General features: G+C 40.8%; 1 long non-coding RNA gene across 1 annotated transcript in view; it reads right to left on the reverse strand.

Moving 5' to 3' along the window:
* The window catches only part of LOC110966696 (uncharacterized), a 52,039-nt gene that overhangs the window by 14,780 nt on the left and 24,256 nt on the right, over positions 1–13,003 (reverse strand). Inside the window, exon 2 of the long non-coding RNA XR_002596758.2 lies at positions 2,798–2,859. This is a non-coding gene — a long non-coding RNA (uncharacterized LOC110966696). The remainder of the gene's footprint in view (positions 1–2,797; positions 2,860–13,003) is intronic.

The following is a 13,003-nucleotide window of genomic DNA, read 5'->3' on the forward strand; positions in this document are numbered from 1 at the left end:
TATCCTCCCTCCTCATTCTCAGAGAGAGGGATAGGCCCAACAAAGACTAAAATATGACTTTAATCTCAGCACTTTCAGTCAGACAGGTATATTTGAACTGAGAGCAGGTCTCTAGAGGGCTATCAGAGTCACTTTGGGTTAGCCACTAGTGAGAACAAACAAATCGCAAATGCATTTCTATCGTAATTTACAGAAAGAAAGATTTCTATAAAGACAAAAACTTTGGAAAACCTGGCAATCGATAGAGAACACATGAAACTATATCATCTGGCGATATTATTTACAATGGTGCCCTCCATTTCTACTATGGCCAATATTGTTGGTATGCACTTGGGGCTGAGGCCATTTCCCAAAGGCAGCCATGCATGATGAGTTATTTTAAAGGTGGTGTGGAGAGCTGACGTGTGGCCAGGCCAGGGCAAGGCAATCGCTGGGGTCTCCGCTTAGTGCCTCAAGGCCCTCATTTCAGTGAGGCACACAGCATCAGCTCCCGGCCAGGGTCCGGACACTGATTTATGGGACAGAGGGATTACCATCAAACCAGCCATGAGGACCACCCAAATGGTGGCCAAGGATGACAGCCACACAAACATACACGCATGCAAATTCCAATATACTTCTACAGTTACTAATGAGCGAGTTGTTACACAGGTATCTACAAATAAACCCCACATAATGACTCAATAACAGGCAAATATACTCTTCATGGTGCAGTAAAAATTGCAAATTAAAAACTGTCTGGAAAAAAAAAACAAGCACGAAAAGCTGCATGTCATGTGCCATGACTCTTTTAACCACTCAAGTGCAAGGGGAGGAATTAGTTTGCTGAGGCTTCCTCAAGACCACAAAGCAAGCCAGAAAGTCCATCAGGATCTACAGGACGTGATTGGTTAGAAAACTAATTCTGCTCAAGCACATCATACAATTTCTTTTTTTCCTCACATCAGTTTTGCGTGATGCATGACTGAAGACTGATGATTGGAGTGATGCTCTGTCTTAATTGACTGTGGTCTGAGACAAGAGCGTTGCATGTTGCTGCACAGATGGAGAGCAGAAAAGGAAGGGATGAAGAAAAACACATATTTCTCACTTGCCAGGGCACAACACAGCTCAACCCCAAGGCACCAGTTGGATGAGCGGAACAATAAGAGTCAATGACAAATCGGATGTGGTGCATTCCTTGGGCAAACATGGTTCTCATAAAGGGAGACAGGTAGGCAAACACTCACCTGCCCTGAGCTAATGACACATGTGGGGGCGCGCACACACAAACAGACTCACACATACATACACTTGAGCTTGTCAGCATGTTGGGACAATAATCGGAATAAGACTGCACAAAACTACGTTCGCATTAAAACAGCTTCACTTGTCATGACATTTTCACTATAAGAGGAATGATGACATGTTTCTCTTTTGGTATTGCTGTGCTTTGTGAAGTATTGAAATAGACTGGTACACAATTTTATGTGTATTTGCCTACTCTGTTTAGGGTTTCCTTAACCACAGCATGGCGAAAATTAAAAAGTAAGTTGCACATTATAAGCCACATGTATATCTCGACTGAGAAACAATGTAGGCTCCTCAAAACTATTTTGTACATATCTATTTATGATGAAATGCAGGAACGCTTGAAAGTGGCTATGTGCCTTGTGTGTCAGGAAATCATTGATGGCTCTACTTGCTTTCCTACCAAACAAAGGGCACATATTTTTCCCTTGAAGCCTCTTATCCAAGCAGAGCAAAGCAAAGCTCCAGAGACGGACTCACTCTACTCAGTGGGATACACCCCTCAACACTTCCTGACCACGTGACTCCCTCCAACTGCCTTTTCATTGGACACTTGGAGACAGAGAGGATGAAGAGAGGAGGAAGTGGTGGTGGCGGAGGGTGGCGAGGAGCTGGCTGGCAGCAGACCCATGAGAAAAAAAACACAACAAATTCCTTCCCCCATTGCCATGGAGATGAGTCAACAGCAGGTCGAGGAAGAGCAGAGAGGGCTGGAGGGTGCGGGGCACTGGCTGACCTGCTGTAGTTAACAATTCATCCCTGTATCCGGCTCCCAAATGATTGGGCAAACATGGAGTGCTGCGGAGGCAGAAGGGCCCCAAGGGGCTGAGAGAGGGGCATCACCCTGGGGTGACATACTGACAAGCAAACACTGATGGGTAGAGAGTGAACCAGCTGAAAAAGGGAGTAAGGGATAGGGGCTACCAGTGAAGGAGGAAGGGGGGCCTAATGGGATGTGAGAGAGTGGATAAGCACATAGAGCACTCTAGGCTACAGTGCAGTCACAGAACAGTATTGATGGCTGTACCCTTGCAAAGCAGTGTAATTAAATGATTTGTGTTAAGATGCCATTTTGAGGATGAGAACAATCATTTAAGTACACCACAACAAACAGCACCCAGTAAATTCTGTTTCAGTTCTTCATGTCAAGTTAAACAGTTAACAACACTTGGCTACCAGTTGTGCCAACAGTAAAAGTAGGAGTTGCGTCAGTTTTATAAGCCTTAAACCACAGTAACACTGTAAGTCTCTGGCATATATCCACTTTGTTCCAGAACGTTTTGCACATCTGGGTGAGCCACAAAAGCTGCAAAGCACTGTAAAACACGACTAAACACAAAAGCTCGGAGAAGGACATAGCATCACTCTATGATAACTAATCTTCCCCAGTAAAGACACACGGTTAAGGACATATTTCTGCACAGCTTTACAGAAGACAACTTTGACAAACAAACACCACAAACCAAACAAGACATTTTGCACTATTTTCAGAAACACATAAACTCACCAGAAGATTGCTGGGAACAAATAAAGGTTGACATCTCATTGCCAAGAGCCTGGATTCCTTCACTGTGTAAAAAAATTAAAAGAGGACAAACATCATTTTTTATTTAGTATCCCATTGCTATACATGCTAACTTTTCACTCTCTATTTGCTCAGCTGGGTTAAATTGGGTGAAACACCATAAGAGGATGTAATATGTGGTACGAATGAAAAATTGCTTAAAGTCCACAGGACAAAGTTCCATAACACTGACCATTTCAGAGTGGAGCAGGGTGCCATCCACCATGGCCCAGAGACAGAAATAACAGCTGAGCAATGTAACATCATGTAGAAGTAGAAATGCAAAGGCTTCGAAACTGTATTTATAATGAGTCAGACTTTACATAGTGTTAGGTTTTGTCTTTGTCACCAGAAGTTCTCATAACTTTACACACTGTCACAACTTGGTTTACTCCCTAGAATGGTAAACCAAATCCCATTATCCAATTGGCTGCCTAACTTTGAAGGGGTTGAAATGTCACAATTACAACAGACCCTTAACTGGGCAGCGGTGTATGGAGGGTGTGTTAGCAGAGAGGACCTTTTACTGGTTCTCCGTTTTTACTCACGTCACAGCACAGTGTTTTCACAAACACTGCTCAAGCATGCCCTCCCTTTAGTGGGAATTAAAATCCTCTCAATAATAATCCACCCAACAAATCTCATAAATGAAAAATAGGACAACATTTACAGTGTGTCAGTCAGAAAAAAGAGAGAAGAGAAAATAACAAAAAAGGGGAAAAAGTGTGATTATGATAAAAATAGCAGATGTTAAGAGTCACTTCTCGAAAGGTGTGTCATTCAGGGAGTTTGGGACAAACTTTTGGCTGCAGCCGAGCTCTAAATTTAGCATATTCACTAAAATAAAAAGTGAGTTCAGCTGCTGGCACTGGAACTTTCTCCTCCCCATTCATGACCTCAGTGGTGCAGCCAGCGTCAGTCATGACGAAACACTAACCATATAAAACAACAAAAAGAAACCTTCTCAAATACTCAGTACATAAGGAAACAGCCACAATTTAATGCTTCCTGTAAATGATCTTATTATGGCAATTCAGGTCCAAAACAACTGAAAAATCTAGTTTTCCACTTTCTTAATTTAGAATGGAGTTTTGACATAAATGATCATTTACATAACAAGTTTACAAAGAACAGTGTCCACTATGATAGTTACTAATTGCCACTGACAAGAACCTAAAGTCTTTTTCTTCGGTTTCTATGCATGCATGCTTTATTCTGAACACATAAAGTGAAGAAAATCTGTGTAACACCACTAAATGTATTTACTGTATCCATACATGCTGCAGATGAGCCTGTGTGTGGCAGGCTAGGGAGGATGCCCCTGGGCCAAGCTGAAGAGTAAGTGAAGCAGAAGTCCCACCTAAGCTCAAAAGCACACAAGTATCAGCCCTGTAACTAAAACACACACATAAACACGGGCGATGTTAGGGATTACACCCAGCAATATTGCCGCAGGAAATCACAGACAGCACAGGTGTAACCATCACCACGGATGCATTCTTCCCTGTCTCTATTCTGCCTGTGGAGGTCTGACTGACAGCTCGTCATCTTCTCTTGTTGGCTGTGTGAAACTTGTGTAAACATCTGTGGTGGTTCGTGTGTTTATATGCGTGTGTACATGCGTGGGATCCACAGGTATGGAAAACACACATATGCACACACCAAGGGATTACAATGGCCAAATGTCACGTCAAGGAAGCCTTGCAGCACAATACCACACATTCTTTTAAAGATTGTAAAACCTTTCCTTTTAGAATAAATGCCTTTTATGAAATTTTTATCTAATTTTTACTTGAGAGTTGGTTCTGACATAAAATATACATTTTGACCAATATCTTCTCATAGCAAGAGCTGCACAGAATTATGTTTTTAATTATTAATTTAACACACAACATACATTGATGGAATATGTGTAAAATTTTATATTCACAAATCATGAAAAGTAACATTCAGTGAGAGCTGCAGGGAGGAAAAGAGAAAGAAATCACATTTCCCCAGTAAACAGCACCCTCTAGAGCAACGCCCTACATTCAATCCTGCACCTCGCTCTTGTTTATGTGGACAATATGTGCACAAACTGCAGAGAATTATGCACATTCATCAGCAACAATTACTTTATTTAAAATGTCAACAATTCTTTTTCTTTCTCTGATTTTTAAAATTACAAAATCCAACACCTTTTTTTCTTTGGAAAACACCAAATAAGCTGGTTGCCCTGTTGTCTGGCTTTTTTGTAAGCCACATTACAGAGGTGAGGTTGAACCACTCATTTTCCCAATGTGAGTTGATAATGAGGCAGGCTGTTATTAAGATGTTTGCTTTAATCGTGTGCAGGGTTATTAGGTGCGGTTTACAGTACACAAGAGAGATTAAGGTAGGCCACGCATGACGGAAAGACCTGACGAGGCCAACGATAAGCCATCACACCCACAACTGTGAAGCGGGCTGAGAAATATGAGCGCACAGTAGGACATGAAACCCTGCAAGACAAACCATTTTCCTTTTCTTTCTTTCTTTTTTTCTTTCTTTCTCCCTCCCTCTGTCTCATTTGCTCTCTTTGTTCGCGTCCAATCAAGTTACACAACCACAAAGGAATGCCTTGTATATCAGAGACAGATTTAAAACAAGCAGAAAAGAACAGCATAGAGAATATTGCACAGGGATCTATAGAAGTAGTAGGTGTTTTTTTTGTTCCTTTATTTTTGTGTAGAAGAAAAACATGGCAGGGTGCTTGGCAGAATTGTAAAGGCACACTGCAGTGACACACAAGTCCAGACACATACGCACCTCACTACTTCACACATGCTTATATAAACTAAATCAGGCTGAGACACACGGCACTGTGCACCAATTTGGGAGCACTACATGTTTCCTCTATATTTTTCCATGCCATTAATAAAAGTAGACATTGCACTGTTTCATTATATTTTGTTAGAATTAAGGGAGTACTTGAAAATCCATCATTTTATGAGCTTTCAAAGTTTCCCACAGAATTCCCACCATTTTTCCATGTATTTGACCCATGCACACTAAAGTAGCACTCTACTAGGTGAGCAGATGCAGTTGTAACAGGGCACTCATAAGCCATTTAAATGTGACATACAGAAACCACCAACTATGTTCATGAGGATTATAGTGCATTGAAAAAACAATGCTGTTTCATTACATGAACACAACAACAAAAAAAATTTAAACAACAATCAAAGGGTTCAAATTTTGTTTTTAACACAGATCAGAACTTAGCCAACTCTGCTGCAATATCCAGAGAATCGACATGCTCACATTACTTATCCTGACATGATAAAACACTTTGGTATGAAACAGAAGACGGATTTGGTTTGCATCAATGTATCAGCGTCTTTGTTGCTTCCTTTTATCTAGCTGCACGACAAATAGACCACAATAATCCTAGGATTAAAATGACCAACTCACACATCCTCTTGCACTGCGCCGGTAAAAGGTGTGTGTGTTTGTCTATTTGTGTATCAAGTTAACAGAAGGTCAGAGTGGTGAAGTATTAGAGTACTGTTTGCTCTCTTCCATGTACTCTTGGGGACCAGCCTGTTTGAGAGTTTGAACAGTGACGTGTGAAACCCGTAAAAACAGGACATAGCGCCAGTCTGTTTGCTTAAGAACACCCAAAGAATGGCCTGCCATTGCAAAACGAATCTCTCAACCTGCATTCCTCCTGTCCATCAAACCCTACCTGTTGAACAAGATATGACACTGAGCGGAAAAAGGTAGTTGCAAGAACATCTACTTCATGGTGAGATGACTTGCAATTTGTTAAAAGGTTGTCAGCTCTCCTGACCTTTTTTTCTGACCCACAGAATGAGGCATGTATCCACAGGTCTGTCATTCACTATGCATAAATGTACACAGTAACACACCGTAGTACACAAACAGGAGCACAGTGGACATCTGGACACCTTTTATAATTTCCAAGTGGAATGAAACTTGATGCAAATCTACTGTGGTATGCATACAGCTGAAAATAAAAAAAATGATTAAAATAATGCAAAAACAGCTAAGTTCAGCTGCTAGAAATGTGAAGAGTTTGTGATTTTTGTGCATTAATATTCATGAAAATATTTTTTTTTTTTTTTTTTTTGGGGGGGGGGGATTTTTAGTTTTCCAGAGGACAAAACTAGTGATTTTAAAGGTGTCAACTTCAGCTCCAGAAAATTTGTGATATTTTAAAGACTTCAATTACAAGTCACTAAAAGAAGGAAAAACAATCAACTGATTGTTCATGAAAATAATTATTAGTTAAAGTTGTAATAACCTTTCACGCACACCGTCATGTCAGCCACATTTCTGCAATGGGCTTTGATTATTACTTCTCCTAATAAACTGTGTACTACGAAACTCCAGTTTTGTGTGCCCTTTTCTCTGTCCAGCCTGTGCTATTTGAAACATTTTAATGATGTTTTCGGCAGAGACACTTGACTTGCTCTTATGTAATATGATTCAAATCGTGAAAACAAACTAATGGATGAGATAGTAAAGTTGGGGTGACAAGGGGTGGAAATACACCAACTGGAAGAGAAAAATGGGAGAGAAGCACTATGAGATTCAGCCCCACTCCCCTCCCCTCCATTCCCTGTCATCATCCTCGTATCAGAAGAGCCATTGGGAGAACTGGATGTGATTTGTACGTGTGTATTGAAGAGGGGTGCTCATAAACAGCCATGAAAGGGGCCCCTCTATTCAGCCCGCCAGCCAAGATGCGCTTAACTGGGCCAGCCTTTTGTTTTCCCCTGTTCACAAAAAACTTAGGCATGGAAAAAAAAAGGCGTTGATTCTCTCGATGTGTGCAAGCCCAAATGATGCCATTAGATTGGTGCCTGCTTTGAGTGAAAAAGGCTTCAGTAGCGCTTGAAGTGATTTAAAAGATGCAGGAGAGAGCTGCCTGCAAATCCTGTTTGAGAATAACACTGGAGGAGAATGGGGAGGCAAAATGCCAAGCTAGTGATCATTCTATGGTATGCAAAATTGCTCTCAACTCCATGAGTGCCGTGGATGTTAAAACAAAAGGCAAGGAGCATTCCTTTATCACGTGATGAGGGTCAATGTGCTGTGGTGGTGCGTGGGGTCAGGAAGTTCACCAAACTTCCCACGCTGCCTTACACCATAGGGCCACAGTTAAAGCCGGCAACACTCCATTACTGGCAGGGGAATTTTGTTTCCACACAGGGATGAGCCATCAGAAAAAAAGAAAAATATACAGAACTTCCTCATCACCATGACAAGGCTAACACATTAATTACACACCCAGGATGAAAGAATGACTGAAAAAAATTCTCACAGAAAAACAATGCTTTTCACTTGAATCCCAAAGAAAATATGTCAGGTATGTCAGTGATGTCACACTGATAAAATAACCAAACAGTGCAGATATGCTGTCAGTTGATGTTATAGTGCAAAAAGACCAAAAAGCCTTTTACTTGAGAAGTCTGGCATCATTAAGTAGAACAGGTGATAATTTGACCATGACACAGTGCCAGCCAAAGGCATTGCATGGGACATGTCATCATAGTGCTCGCTCGTCAACAGTAATCGGTATGAGAACTTGACAGTGCCAACAACGGGACAGTGCCAAACCAAACCACTTGTTGGGAGTAAGAGGGCTCCTGAGCAGGCTGCGTCCGGTTCCACTACACTCCACTCAACCCTCATTTCCAGTCACACAGCAGTATGAGTCTCCTTGACATCTCAGCTATCAGGAAGAACATTTCATGTATGTTTTTCTTTTGTAAATTATGAGCTAAATCTGGCACCTGCCCACATCTACTCTCGGATGACCTTATCAAAGCATGATGGCACTTCTCCGCTTTCCACTTACTACTTTTTGGAACAATGATCAGAAATAAATTACTTTTATGGTGGGGATAGCTTATTGACATGTAAATTACTTGTTAAGCAGTTTGAGCTTTTGAACACCTGTGCACAATTTTTCTGTTCAAAAAGACAACAGTGGAAAGCCTAATTTTACAACGAACACCAGGTAAGCTAACACTGAGTCAGCTGGAAACATTCAGTGACTCAGATGAGCTTAAAACTGATGAGTTTTTCTCTCCACTTGGCATATTGGTCAGCTGTCTGGCTTCTAACAAGACAAAACCTGAGTAGTTAAATGCCCTAAATACTTCACTTATCAGTGCATGTTAGAAGCAGAGTTTGACAAGTTTGAGATAATGTTTCTGGTGTAGACTAAAGTCACCTCTTCGATTTATAGACAATAACTTTATGTGGATGCACTGTTTTCTTCTGGACAGGCAGTGATATCTGGCTTACTGTCAACACTTGTACTCCCCTCAGGAAAGGACACAAAAGCTACAAGACCTTCATTTTTGGAACCTTGACCATTACACAGCTACAATTGCTGCTGTAATGTTAGAGAGAAATATGATTCTCACATCCCATGCTCTATTCTACATAGAAGATTATAAAATTAAAATAAAAAAATCAACATATTATCAAAATCTATGTTTATTAGAACTATTTTAAGATATTACTTTTTTGGAATACAATCACAATCAACAAAATAGAGTACATCAAACTGCTGTTACCCAGAATATTCCTGGAAAAATGCCAGAACGAACTAGTATTGGGAATGTTCTTTTAACATTAAAACAAGCAGAGTTTATGTGATGTCAAAAACCATGTCAAAAATATGTTATTCTATCAGCAATGTGATAGAACTAAACCGATTGATATTCCAGACTTAATTACGACATCTTTGAATTGCCTGGAGTGTATTCAAATTATAGCTGATGCGAGACAAAACATGTTTTCATATTCTTAACGCTTGTTTGTGAAAGCGAGTAACAGATTCCCAAGAATCAAAATAGGCCATGATGTCAATGAAAGTCTTTACTAGCATGTTTGATATGGGTCTGTGGGCTTGTACTGATAAGATTGAGGAGCAAGTCTACAGGAGACCCTCAGCAGACTTCACAACAAAACTGCCTCAGTCCCAGCTATCAGGCTATCTCACCACAAACCACATGTGGGCCGGCCGGACACAGGTAATCAGGGCTGTCAGAATGGGTCCAGCTCCTCTTGCAGAAACTACAAACCACCATCTACTCTCTGTAAAACTATTTCTACTGCACATACAGAATAGAAACTTGAAAAAAAAAAATTATTTTATGGGTGTAACTTAAGAGTAAGTAAGCAAGTTCGGTTGGCTTCATTTTAATGCTTAGATATACCATGACGTTGATGACTGACATTCAGACATTACAAGTAAGTAGAACTCAACTCTTTCACCTGCCAGAAACCTTTACATTGACCAACTTTGAGTTACATTGGTAACGTCAAGCAAACATTTCCCTCTTCACCTCTCTTGAGTGACCCTCCTTTTACAAGCACAGCCAAAGACTCTCTGTCAAACCGGTTGGTGGTGAAATCACTGTTCATTGTGATGCCTGTTGTCATGGATACACCCAGGTGTTGCTCACGAGTCTGAGCTGGAGAATCAGAAAACCAAGGCACTCGCTAATCCTTCTCCACACCACAGTGTGTCAATAATCAGGAATGCACTGCCTAAACTAAAGCATTGTTCCTCTGCCAAAAAAATCACAAATATAAGCACTGATACTGCCTCTGGGCACTGCTGTCTCTGGGACGGAAAAAGGAATGAACTGAAGAGAAACAACAAAAGTCAAGGATGGAGGAAGGATGCTTTGATATCTCTCCAGACAGCTTAATACTGTCTAAAGCATAAAGCTTTCTACTGCAGTGCATGGGGAGGGGATGTACTACTTTGATACTGTTTGGGATTGACTAAAGCAGTTGCTTCTTTATACAGTAGGACAAAGTCAGAGCTCTTGAGAAGACCAGCTGCTGTCAACAATTGGATTTCTTTGAACTATCACTAATTCCTCAGACAGCAGGAAATATCCTCTTGACGTCTTTTAACTCAACCCATTAGAGTCTAATTCAGAATTGAAAATCTAATCGAAAAATGATCTCAAAAGGACTTATGCACATGTGCCTTACAATAGTGTCTAATCTTTGTGGAGAAAAGCTCCCAAACCAAAGCAGCAGTTCCCCACTGTTCATCTGACTGAGTATTATTTAATAAATTCACCCCTGAGTATGATATGTGGCAAGTTACCATTTTCAAGATGACTGGGGGCTGTCTGAAAATCTTTTGTCACCTGTGTCATTATCTTTATATATCTTACTGTTTGACGGTTAAATGGTAGCTGACACGTCCTTAACATAAATCAGCGAATATCAGTCATCTTGACATAAGGCAACAGCAGCTCAACTGTCTTGGACCACAATTTGAAGTTTAGAATCAGACATGAGTCGCTGTGAGCCAATCCTATGTAAGACAAGACAATAGCTTGCCTGTTGTCTCTCCCTCTCCTCTCTCTCTTCTTCCTCTGTGTGTGTGTGTTTTCACATATTGTGGTATGGCACAACAGAGGAGCACAGACTCGGGCAAACGGATGCGGCCAGAGTGGTAAGACCATTGTGGAATGCCCCAGTACTGAAAAGGTCCGCCTGAGAACTTTATTGTGTGAGTCGACTAGCCACAGCCAGTTCTGTTTCCCCGAGATGCAAGGCCTCACAGCAAGCCACAACAATGAGCATCTCTGTCAAGCAGGACTATTATCTTTACACATTACTGTAAATGACAGGAGAATGTAGTGCTGTGAATATCCCGTTTAATGAGCTCCAGGTATGTGCTTGTCATTAAACATCTGCAGATCTGAGCTTATGTATCTTCATTGTTTGCGAGTATGTGCTCTACCAGTCAAAGGTTTGGGCACACCTTCTCATTCAATGGTTTTTATTTAATTATTTTGTACATTGTAGATTAATTCTGAAGACATCAAAACTATAAAAGAATGCATGTGGGATTATGTTGTAAACAAAAAAGTGTTATTCTTCAGTATTAATCTACAATGTAGAAAATACTACAAATAAGTAAAAAGCATTGAATGAGACGGTGTGTCCAAACTTTTGACTGGTAGTGTTGCTGCTACTCCTATTACTAGAATCTTCAGAGAAAATTAAGTCCACATGATCTGTCTAGTTATCTTAAACCCAGTTGTTTCTAAAAACACCTTAGGACACAGACCAAAATTTTTCCGGGATGAAAGAATAGTGAAGATTTTTCTTGGGCAACCTCTCAGCTGAATATATAGGAGGAACAACTTTCCCGATTCCTTGCATTTTCTGACAGTGTCAACTATAACTGTCTTACGGCACAGTGACTCAATTTTTCTTTGGTTCAAGCCACAATTTTTTTTGACAGCCTATTTTGATTTTGTTTATTTGGGTTCTTACTAACAATGACAACCAAAACTGGGCTCAAGTTAAATGGATGCACAAGTTACTTTTCGACAGAAATTTGGTAACCTTCCCGATATTTTAAAGACTCAAACTATACTTATCTGGGCTCCATGTGATCTTGAGACCAGATTAAACAACAAAAATGGTCTTCAGTGTAATTTTTGGGTATTGTTTTCTGTAGCATGTACAACAAACCCATCTGTACATATTGCAAATACAACAGAAGTGCACTTTTGGAATCATTTTCATCTGCACATATAAAACCATCCATTTATCCATTATGTATGGATAATGGGGTGGGGGAGGGGGTGTGGGGTGTGTGTGTGGGGGAGGGGGCATTCCATCTGACTAAGGATGAAGGCAGGGGACACCACAGACAGGACACCAGTCTATCACAGGGCTATATACAGAGACAAACAAACACCTACAGACAATTTAAAATTAACCTCAGCTTATTTATGGAGGATGGGAAGAAGCCGAAGTACCAGGAGGAAACCCACACATGCACAGGGAGAACATGCAAACTCCACACAGAAAGATCCCAGGCACATGCTGGTATGCGAACAGCGAATATTCTAGCTATAAGGCAACAGTGCCAATCAATCCACTGTGCACCCCCAAATAAAATCAACAAGTAAGCATTTCAGAGTGATTGAATTGTCTTTATTCTGTATAATTGCACCCCAAAGAGCTAAAAACATTCACCACCTTGTAAAGTGAACAGTTCAGATGGGAGGCACTTAGTACCAAACTACAGCTCAACCTGAACTTGACCCCTTCTGTCACCTGATTTAAGCGCCTGCATTTCCGACGGAGCTGGTGGGTTGAGAATTG

Source organism: Acanthochromis polyacanthus, chromosome 21 (assembly GCF_021347895.1).
Source record: "Acanthochromis polyacanthus isolate Apoly-LR-REF ecotype Palm Island chromosome 21, KAUST_Apoly_ChrSc, whole genome shotgun sequence".
Lineage (NCBI taxonomy): Eukaryota > Metazoa > Chordata > Actinopteri > Pomacentridae > Acanthochromis > Acanthochromis polyacanthus.